The 12,043-nt window shown below is 41.1% G+C and overlaps 1 protein-coding gene across 1 annotated transcript in view; it reads right to left on the reverse strand.

Annotated features, from left to right (window-relative positions):
- Window positions 1-12,043, reverse strand: part of LOC134635771 (low-density lipoprotein receptor class A domain-containing protein 4-like) — a 247,974-nt gene that overhangs the window by 102,636 nt on the left and 133,295 nt on the right. The gene's annotated exons all lie outside the window — the stretch shown is intronic.

Raw genomic sequence — 12,043 nt, forward strand, 5'->3', positions numbered from 1 at the left:
TTGCTGCGAGACCTCACACCGTGCACATCTACTGCGGGTGTGGTGCCTGTTATCGGACCCGGAGTTAGCAACATCCCCCAAAAACCCGAAGAGTAGAGTCCTGGCCCCTAGCCCTGCCAGTGTAGCAGAAATGATGACGGATGATGATGGCAGCAGCAGCTGTTCTTCTCTGCGTGAGTAGCTTAATGTTGTTCTTGTGTAATTTACGTTGAGTAGGCTAACCATGTTATTACATTAATGCATGTAAGGTGAACTAGCAAACACCGTCGTAGTTACATGCGGCTGTCTTCTTGTTTGATGGCAGATACTCCCTTCACCCTGGCCAAAAAGGCTAAAATGACCAAAGAAAAAGTGGAAAACAGCTAAACATGAGAGGTTTTTGGACAAAGTTTGTGTTTTTTCCATTGTTTAAGCACTGCTTCCAGCCAAGAGTGATACCATATATGCCCTATAGCTGCAGAAAAGGCTAACATTGTTATCTTTTTACAAAAAAACAGCTAAACATGAGAGGTTTTTGGACCAATTTTGTGTTCTCCATTCTTTAAGCACCGGTTCGAGCACCATTTAAGCACCGGCACCGTTTCAAAAGTACCAGTTTGGTACTGGTATCGGATAAAACCTAAACGATACCCATCCCTACTTGGAAGCTTACCTACCCTTGAAGCTCTTTTCTGAACTGAGTGCTTTCTGTCATATTTCAGGCCTGCTTATGAAACCAAATGACTGGGTGGAAGTTAGTGAGGGTGCTCTCTGCCTTTGCAGCTACCCTCAAAAAACCCCGGAAACTGTTCTGATGGTCATCAAATCACATTTTTATTGATACATACGGAGGTGCCTAAACTCATCATTAAGGGTGCAGGAGAGGTAAAAAAAAAAGTCATCTTTATGTGGCTCAAAGAGTCAACATCATCTGTAACACAACATTTGCCAATAAACCCATAGAACAGAATGTGCTGGCTTGTAAGTACAAAAATATAAAGGGAGGTGGTATGGTTGGTGTGGTAGCAGTTCAAAAAAAAAATAAAAAAATAAAACAGTAAAGGGTGTTTTATGCATGTAGGTCAAAATCAGGTCAGTCAGCCAATCCTAAACGTGTCACAGAAACATCTCCTGGCAGCACAGCAGGCCCCCCACTGTTATATACACTAGCAGATGTTATGTTGAGATCTGTGGCGAATTAACAACAATGCATTTGCTACTGAAAGCCATCAGCTGTCAGCTGTCACCACTCTAAAGCTCTAAACACACGTCAGACTGATCAGTAAAGCATTGATCACAGAGAATGACAAACGTTTGCTGTCTTCATTAGTAACGCATGTGAGATGTTTCAGTGCAAAACCATCCGCTGCCTCGGGGATCCTGCAACACAATCAAAGGAACGCCGGTCACTGAGAGGGGGCGCTCCTGTGGAGCCTTAGAGTGGACCGCTTGCTCACACCGCATAGTGAAAAGAATTCCAAAACGGACTGCAGGGCCTAGTGATATACCCTCCGTGTGAGCTGATAACATCACATGATTAATATTATATTTAGCTACTTCTGATCTGAAGGAAAAATAACAGATTGCATTTGAAGCCTTTTTGCTAATTAGATTACATTTATTTCACAAATGCTTTGACCAGCAATGGATATCCTTAAAATAATACTTCTCTTAGTGGTATCCGTCTGGTATTTTAACCCTAATTTTGTCTGTATTTAAAAAAAACAAACAAGAAATTCAAATTCAAAACATAACTCACACTTGCTTTACTTTCTTCATATAAATTAAGATTAAAAATCAGCACTAGCAAATGGCAACACTATAACACTATTCCGAATAAAGGTTTTTTGGTTGCTGTTGCCACAGACAGTGCAAAAGATGGGGCTTGTGCTAAGGTTGGCAGCTACCTGTCTGTGATTTATTTTTGTATTTTATGCATTTTCTGCTATAATATCAGCCCTAGCAACTCACTTCTGCTGTGTATACATCTAAGGGTCTATGGAACACCTTTTCAATGATTGCAACAGTTATAAGAAAACTTTTCCGACACCATTTGTGTGCTTCACTTCCTCACCTGAATATTTTTTAGTACTCACGGAACGTACCTGAGGAAATCCTAAAAAGAAATCAAGGAAAAGAGGCTGGCATCCAGGTACAGATTAGACGAGCCTCCAGGTTGGAGATCCACCGATTGGATGGGAGGCTTCACCTTTTTGACTGCCGGTTACTCTCCAGGTTGTGGTTGGAAATACACCCTCACAGCCACTGCAGCCTTGGTTCTTCTCGTGTAATCCTCTGGATTCTGTCGATTGCAGCCTTACCACTATGGCCCTGGGTCTTGCATTGCCAAACCAGTGGTTGGTCATGTGGCACAGTTGGAAATCTCGTGAACGGACAAGGTCTGCTGTCAGTCCCACTGTGGCCACCTGATGCGAAACCTACACTGTCGGATTGCTCTTCTGAACATTTGCTCCATCACCAACCAGTCTTTGTTCCTTAATGAGCTTTTCACAGGAAAAAACATAGATTTCTTTTGTTTCTCGAGGAAACATGGCAGAGGGTTGGCGAGTTTATTCACCTACATAACTGTGCTCTGCTAGCTGCTCCTTATATCTTATATTATTAAGTTGGAGAAAGTTCTAATTCTTGGGGATTTTAACATTCATATTGATGATTTCTCATCAAACATAGCAGCTGAACTCTTATCTATATCTGATTATTTTAACTTCGTTCAAAAGTACATGTTTTTGGACCAACCCATCTAAAAAGCCATACCTTGTTTTTCTGTGGCCACCAACATTATCGAGCATCACACGAGAGGAACCAGTGTTGTGGAGGATGTGCATTTGAGTGACCATAAGTGTGTCTTTTCTGACCTCAACTTTAGCTCTAATCAAACACTCCTGAAATCAAAAACTCATCAATGCATAATAACTGAGACTACTGCTGAAAGGTTCTCTGTCATGTTTGACATTTCTCTGCGTTCTAATAGAAGTCATGTAAACACTCTTGTCTAGTGCTGTAACAGAGAATGCTTATCCATTTTGGATCAAGTGGCACCAATCAAGTTCTATCACACAGAAGGTATGAGTCTACTTTAAACTTAAGGAGAATGTGTTGCAAAGCTGAAGGACTATGGAAGAAAACTTGAAGCACCCAGGCTCTAACTTCGAGATCTAATGCTCTACCTAAATGAACCAGTAAAAATGCCAGATCAGAATATTTTTCTAGATTCATATCAAAGAACAAGAGAAATCCCAAGGTCTTTTTTGACAAAATCAGTGCTGGTAACCACCAGTTGTCTCTAGCTACAGTACCTATAAATGTGCACTCTAAAGGGCTTTTTGTCAATAAGATTAGAGAAATCAATGTCAAAAACTCTCCAAAGCTAGCTTGTTCTGCTAGTGAGGCATCTCCTTCTTACTCCTGGTCTACCTTTACACCTGTGAAATTTGATGATATGGTGGCCCTGGTAAATAAAATAAAATGAAGCCGTCTTCATGCCCACCAAGGTTTTTATCAAAGTCTTTGACTGTCGCCCCATAGGGTAAGGTAAACCTTTTAATGTTTTTCTTCAGACTGGGTTGTTCCCCAGCATTTTAAAACATGCCACTGTGGAACCAAAGCTCAAAACACCCCAACTTGGACCTGACATTATATCAAACTTATAGAGCAATTTCCAAACTCCCTTTTATGTCAAGACGTAAGTGAGCAGGCAGTTGCTGCCCACCTTACCGCCTGCTTGGAAAAACACAACAACTTTGACTGTTTCCAATCTGGTTTTTGCAAAATGCATTCCACTGAAATACTTGAGAATACACAGTCTTGGTCTTAAAATACCTCTCCTCAGCTTTTGACACAGTTAATCATACTATAATGTTAAACAGGCTGAGGGATCTTGCTGGTATGTGCGGTTTTAGTGTGTCCTTAAACCAGATTATGTCTGAATCTGCAGAGCTACTATGTGGAGTCCCTCAAGGCTCCATGTTGGGATTTATTTTGTTTTTAATAAATATTCCTTCTTTAGGCCACATAATACAGCAGTTTAGTGATGTGTTTTATCATCTTTTTGCCAACGATATTCAGCTACACTGCTCTTTTAAGCTTGGTTTAAAAAGAGTTTGCTGAACAAACATTAACCAATGGTTGAATAACAACTACCTACAATTAAACCCAGATAAAACTGAAACTTTGATTATTGCACTGGATAGTGCAGTGTCCCACATTAAATCTAGATCTCTCGCAGAAGCGTAGCCTCAGAAATTTAGGTGTTATTTTTGACGACGCTTTTTCCCTGGAGCATAACTTGCCAAGCTACAAATAAACTTTTACTTACTCACTTAGTGTGGATGGATCCGCATGTTTTCGATTTTGCCCTTCCAGACACAACCCTCCCATTTGTCCATGCTTGGGACTGACACTAAGGCTTGTGACCCATGCGTCTTTAACTGTCCATTATTGCACTGTTTTGTATTGACTGTGTGTTCTTAATTCATACTGAATTACTGTCCTATATATAACTCTGGTCTAACACAGTGCCAGTAGAGGCAATACAAAACAAGTCATCCCTGTAGAATGGAGACACTGGAGACAGGTTAAGACCACTTATATAGCAATCTGAATTTAGACTCAAACACACACACACACACACACACACACACACACACACACACACACACACACACACACACACACACACACGCACACACACACGTTTCTGAGGTATGTCTGTGGTCTGGAGGTCACCACAGCAATGATCAGCTCACAATCCATCCCTCCACAATCAATGCTTTAAACCCAACGGCCCCATTCAATTAGCAGCATCCTGCAGCTACATTCACTTGCTGCCTAATTGACCTCTGAGTCGCAGTGGAGAGCAAGTCCTGGCATTGAAAACAGCTGCACAGAGAGAGACTCTGCCAATGTTGACACGATAATTACACAGCAAGTCACCTAACATGGGCTTTAGGGTCAAAAGTGGGTAAAAAGGAACATGAGATTGCAAACGAAGGAAGCAGAGGAGATGGGGGAATAAGGAATAGGATAGCAGGGAGGGAGAAGATAGAAAAGAGAGAGTAAAAGGGAAAGAAGACAGCTGACCGGAGGCCTGTTCAACCATGAGATTAGGCTAAGTGATGAAAAGCAGGGAGGAAATAGACACAGAGACCGTTGGAGAGCCTCGGGTGAGAAAAAAAAAAGAAGCAAAGAAGACGGATGAAAAATGCTTTAGAGATGCTTTTAAGAGCAGGCTGGGCGGTAGAAGAAATCAAGATAATACGGGTCTAGGATCACCAACACTGGGATGGGAATGGCCACTGGGACAGATCTAATAATGGGGTTTGATAAACACTTTCAGCTTCAGTCACAGAGAATATGGCCTAAACCACTCAAGGCTTAAAACATCAAATTAACATGGGTGTCTGGACATGTCATCTGTATAAAGGATGATATCATTCCTGCTATTGAAAAACATAAAACTAATTAATCTTATCAGGTAGCCATGTCACAAAGCTACACATTAAAAAGCTCTGAAGAGAAACTCCAGCAATGATGAGGATTTTGAATAGTTCAGATTTGGTGAAATTCCTCCACACTAATCTGAGTGTCACGTTTTAATTTGTAAAAATAGTTACTGGATGACAATGGACAAGAGTTACCACCACCTTAGACGGGACCAACCCTGCCTTATTGATTTTAGGGGGGAAAAAAGCTATAATCTTTTATTTTGTTTCTAACTTCTGCTTATTGGAAAAAAATGAAAAAAAAAAAACCAAAACAAAAAAACCCCAAATGTTAATATTTAAAAATATAACTGATCAAGTAAAATCTTTGAAGGTGAAAGCTCTCTGGTATACATAGCATTTTTTACAGTTTCACTGCCACTTGTTCAGTTGCTTGATTGTCTTGTTTGTTGTCTTCCATGCAAACTACTGGAAACCATGACAACCAGGTAGTGATCAAAGCAATCACTAGAAGGTAGAAGGCAACACTGTATATCACTTTGCAACCAATTCTGCACTAGCAACCAGCAGCATCCTCTGGCAACCATTCACGGAATAGACACTTTTGCTTAGCAACTGGTGGTTACCAGAGAGGTCACTGACTGGTCTTTCGGCCTAGTGTGAATGGGGCTCTGGCAATCAATTTCACAAAGAACCCAAGCAACCACTCGCAACCAGTCATGGAATACACATTTTCCTGTAGAGACATAGTTGCCAGTTGGTCGCCAACAGGTCTGTATACCACTGTGACTGATGCCTAACCTTGATTTGATCTAAATGGTACAGAAACAAAGTCTTGGCACCTACTGTGTGTGCCCAGACAACACAGCTCAGCTGTTCTGTCTCTGCTTCACAATTAGCGTTATAGTTATATTTATATTTATAGCCCGTGATAACTGGCAAACAAACAAACGTGGCGAATGACTGGTGAACATGTGGGTTCTGTTAGCAGCTACAGCAGATGTTTCCATCAGTAGTTAATGGAAAGAAAAACACAACTAAACTGGATAATTATGTTTACTGTGAATTTATTAATGCGAAAGATAACTGAAATCTTTGTAGCTTTGAAGTAGTAGTTACGATAGTAATAACAAAACTGTTTCATGTAGTGGTTTTAGGTGTTAGAAAACTAAATGTGAAAGACAGCCTACTGGAGCATTGCAGTTTCACAAATGTAAAATGTAATGTCAATGTCAGACATTTGCAGTATGGAAAAAATCTCAACATTAGCAATGAGTGGCCACCAAATCCTTAGCCACGGTTCATTCCTCACCAAGCGGTATCCTGAGTAAATCTCTAATGAAAAAAGAGAACGGTAAACTGCTTTGAGCAAGCATGTGTTCTGAAGATCATGTTTTCCTTTATCACAAAGACAATCGTTCCTGTTAACGCTGAAGTTGAAGTGCTTTTCAATCTTTCTAAAAAAATGGACATAAAAATACAAGCCAGACAACATCAAACACCTTCCCACGCTTACTGCATAAATAAGTAAGTGTTAATAGACTGGATTCACACACATGTAAAAAAAAATATCCTAACAGAGTCTGAAATAAAGTGAATAAGAAAGCATATACGGCCCACTATGAGCTTAAGCACTTTACCTTTAGCACAGCAGTGACCTTAATTTTTTATTGAGACTCCTTCTCAGAAATGGTGTATTACAAGAAAAAAAGGCATCAGAAAAAAAGGTATTGAAGCTATCAGTGGTGGACAACAGCACTGTGTAAGGCACTCAGACTGTCTGGGATGGAGGAGTAGTCAATAATGAGCCTCCTCAGTTATGATTCTCGACAAACGGAATCAATCAGCCAGCCTGAAGGCTTGCTAGATGCTATTGAAGTGCCGTTCACACTGGAATGGGATCAATGCCTAAGCTAGAGTTGACCATCGATCCAAACCATCCTCTGGTCTCCTTCCCTGTCCCCTCCTCATACTTCAGCAGAGCCTAACAAGGTGAGAAAGCCAAGACAAGCCTGGCTGAAGTGAAACGGCAGCATGCAGCGCTCACCCAGTCTTAAAAACACACAAGCTCTCTTAAGGTTCCTCATGGGCTAAATGGTGCTTTACATAGCCATTACTTTTCAAAGGTCACTTAGGCCTCCACAAGGATTTTTCCTGATATTTAGAGTAATAATGCTACTTTAATAGTGTACGTGCTACTACTCTGGCACTCTAACACCAAGCAGACATCAAGCAGAAGATACTTTTTTCACTATTTGGCAGTTTTATAAATGTTTAGCGTCATTAAACCTCTTCTGACATAATTGATAAAATGAATAATAACTAGTCATAGTATGGACTTTAATCCATCTCATAATGAAAAATCATTGTGGCTTCCAATAACTTTAAAATTAATCACAACAAAATGTAATGTAATTCAATTGAATTAAATTTTATTTATACAGCGGGGGGGGGGGGGGGGGCATCAGCATCAAATGTAGTTCACTGGACACAAAGAACCTGCGTGTGCCTTCCTCATATTTTTATCCTATTTGCTATAAGCTTTTTTAAGCCTGACACGTTGCACTGTCCTTTTTAGGAGTGGTTTTATGATTAAACAGGGAGTGCCTACTGCTTATCACAATATGAACAACTCCTAATAATGTCCTGAAATTACTGGAGGAGTACTTTGCAGATTTACTGAAAATGTTCTTACGATGTGCTCAGAGCTGCAGGGAAATCCTCATTGGAATGCTGCAAATTTCTATCTGTGTACTACAGCTTCTTGGCTCCGCCCACAGCAAAATTAATCATCTGTCAATATCCACATGGGTCCCCAAGAGCATTTCCAGACTGCATATAACTAATAACTATAGATAACTAAGATGATGACACATGCATAAACATATCTATCAATGCAAATATATTAACAAAAGCACCCACTTAGGAATACATCATGACTCTGTGGTTAAAAAAAAAAAAAAAGCTGTGAATGCAGGTGCATTTGAGTGTGTTCATACTGGCTGTAAGGTGCTTCTTAGATATTTACATTTTACAGATGCCTGCAGGTTACATGAACAGCAGTCTTACATAAAATATTCCCACATTTCGTGCCTGGATTCAGATGTTGGAGTGCTGTCAGAGTATTCCACAATCTCCGTCAATGCTCATGTAGTCTGAGACAGATGACTGACATGATGTGCATACACATCAGGCAACTCATTTTTTGCCTTTAATCTTCCAGTAATTCATATTTTTAATGCACTTGGAAGTTACATTATAACAAAATCCTTCAGTTATCATGTTAACAAGAATCCTATATGCATATATGAGGTGTGATTAAACATTTCTGATAGTGGAGCAGTAGAAATCTAAAGCCATGCCTGATTTAAAGTTGGCCCATGATCAAGATCACTACCTCACATCTGAAACAGTTTTCGTGCAGTTGAACATTGTTACGTTTCCCTCTACTTGGTCTCTTCCTGGGTGTCAAAAGGGCGTCAAGGTGCCACTAAGTTGGCCACTAAGGTGGACTAAGTTGCAGGAAGCCAAATCTTGTAAGTGGTCCATGTGGTGAGTAAAACTTGTTATTGCGTAGCCAAAATACCTCTTGCATGGACTACAGTCCAGATAGCTTCTCCTTCAAAGGTAGAGTAGAACTCGATACTGTCAGTCTCACATTGTAGAATGAAGTTGTGGTACACAACCCAGCGAACAGCAAGAACTAATGACGAGCATGTCGCTCACCTGACACACTGCATTTGGGCTTAGAAACTGTGGACTGAACTGAAAGCTACTCGGTAATGATAATCCTTCACATGTAATTCTAGTCAGCTGATGAATCCAAACAGTGAGAACTGGACTTACATTGGCCAAATCTGAATCAGTAATTAGTCTAATGTGAATTTAATTATAATTCAACTATTACAGCTAAGAGGTAAAGAGAGGTAGCAGTACGAAGCAAAGCCTAGACACTAATTCAGGCAGGGAACTCAAGATACAGCGTGTCATACACAACAACATGCCTCACATTCCTCACATCATATACCCTAACACACCCTCCAAATTTAGTTGTGGCGATAAGCTGAATAACTTGCTATCACTTCCTTTAAACTGCTGTTTCAACCCCTCCACCACCCCAGCATACTCTTTACTCATCACGCTCTAATTTCTGTATGGAACACTATTTTGAGAAGTGAGCTCAGAGCCTAGCAACCCTTAAGTATACTCTACTGCTGTAATAATAATAATCATTTCTTACATGAGCTGTCTGACTGTTGCTTTGTTATTTTGTCAGTGTAGTTTGCTCCCTTGTATAACTAGCATAGAGACAGAAGTCTTCAATGACTATGACTTCATTAACACTAGCTAACATCAGCCACTATGAGCTACTGGCCACACTGAGCCCGTACCAGCAAAATGCCTTAGTATTTTGAACGCACTAAACTGAGCTTTGAGGTCCCTTTGAAAGAAGTAGAATGACATTATTTTTAAAGGCTACACTGTCTCACTTTAAAAGGAACTTTTTTCAATGAAAAACCATTGTAGACGATGCTAACTGTCCTTCTGTTGACTTTAAGCAAACTCCTCTTCACAGTAGCTTTAGCAGCCTGTACAGGAGATGCACGAGCATAATTAAAAACATTATTAACAAATGCATTAAATCTAGGGAAGCAAGCTCTGGGGCATTATAAGACACACTTTAATGAATCAAATTGGCTGCCACAAAAACACAGGTACTAAGCAAACTTTGGATGCTCTTTAATGCCACTTTTATTAGATCTGATTTAAATGTAAATTACCTACGTCTAAAACAACACTTGGTTTCTTGTTTCTCACTGTTGTGCTAAACTGCAGCTGGCAGCAGATGTGAGGAACCTAGAGAGTAGAGGAGAGGAGAGGAGAGCAGAGGAGGTGAAGGGAGTGAGATGCAGGCATCAGGCTGCAGTGTGTCTAGACAGTATTCATGATCCATCTGTCTGCCACCGCCACGACAACAGCCAGCGGCTGCAACAAGATGGCAAACTCCATTAACACAGAAACGTTTTCTATGTCCCTCTCCCTTCCTCCTTTCCTCCTCTTAATCCCCCTCTCTTTCCATCCATGGCTGTGTCTCTGTCTGGTCTTCCATCTCACTTCAAGCCCCTCTTTGTCTCTTGTCTCCCCCTGAGACTGCCTGCACTTTTTTTCTTATTTTTTTGTAATCTTCCTATTCTGTTTTTCTCCTTTCTCTCACCTTCTTTTCCCTGCAACCATCTCTCTGTCCTTCTTGTGTCTCTATGGCATCAACAGAAAATGTGCACCAGCTCAGAAAATTACACTCACTGAGCAGCTTTCCCGTAATGCAAGCTGCAGACTCTTACATTAACGTCCGCTCTAGATAGCTAAATATTTTAAGCACCCAGCTCAGGAGGATTCTATCCATTGGAAATGATCCCCCCCATACCCACACCCATTTAAATCACCCTAAAATTTAAATAAATATAAAAAATGTTCATTTGCTGTGCCTTGTAGAGCTGCAGAAATTTAGATAGACAGCAGCAGAAAAAAAGTGAGATAGATTCAAAAAACAACAAGGTTGGAGGGGTTGGAGAGGTGAAACACATTTGAGGGAGGAAGGTAGAGGGCGGGGGAGTGAATGAGGGTGGGTGAGATGAGAGGAAGAGATGGAGGGGAAGGTAAGAAACCTGCCAGACACACACACACACACACACACACACACACACACACACACACACACACACACACACACACACACACAGACTCACTCTCTCTCATGGAGCCAAGGATGAAAGTGCTGCTGTAAAAAGTTTTCCCTCTCCTCCTAAAAGTTGTTGAAAGAGAACGCCGCAGCACATCAAAGTGGCCTGGCAGACAGCCATTGAAGCCCATTGGTGTCCTTCACCCTCTCTCTCTGTCTGTCTGTCTCTCTCTCCCTCTCTCTGCACCTCTCTTTCCATCTCCCCCTCTCAACATCTCTCTCTCTCTCACTCCCCTTCTGTGTTTTCATTGATTGTGACGAGTCAAGGGAACACTCTCATCTTGTTCCCTGGACAGTGGTGCTCAGCAGGAGCTAAAAGCAGGTGGCTGGTGCTGGCGGTAGGGATGGGAGGGTGCGGGAATATAGATTTGGTATAATGCCTGTACACTTTGTACCCTTATACTGATAAGCAAGGATGACGTCACAAAACAATACAACATGCAACTGAAATCAATAAGTTCTCATGCAGTGACAGTTACCCTGCCATTGATTTAATGCCAATGCCGAAGTAACTTCTAACTCTTAACAATAACTTTTGGGTGGATGACATCACTGCTTGCTACAGCCATCTTCTTATGCAGTCTGCTTCTCATACTTAGCGTGCTTTCAGCCCTCAACACAATTTCCAGATGATTAGTTTTGCATTTGAGTAAACTCACGTTTCTCTGAAATTAGACTAAGTATACTAGGAAGCAGGTCTCAGGTCAGTTTCTGTCAGCTTGACTTGCTTCCCTTAACTTGGGCATTGCACACATAGAGCTCGGGGGTCATTCCGTCATTTGTCACAGAGTCTTAACCCATCTCGGTTTGCTATTGACCGAACACATGCTATTGCACCGGACAGGTAGTTTGGTCCACAGAA

The sequence above is a fragment of the Pelmatolapia mariae genome, linkage group LG10_11, assembly GCF_036321145.2.
Source record: "Pelmatolapia mariae isolate MD_Pm_ZW linkage group LG10_11, Pm_UMD_F_2, whole genome shotgun sequence".
In the NCBI taxonomy this organism is placed as follows: domain Eukaryota; kingdom Metazoa; phylum Chordata; class Actinopteri; order Cichliformes; family Cichlidae; genus Pelmatolapia; species Pelmatolapia mariae.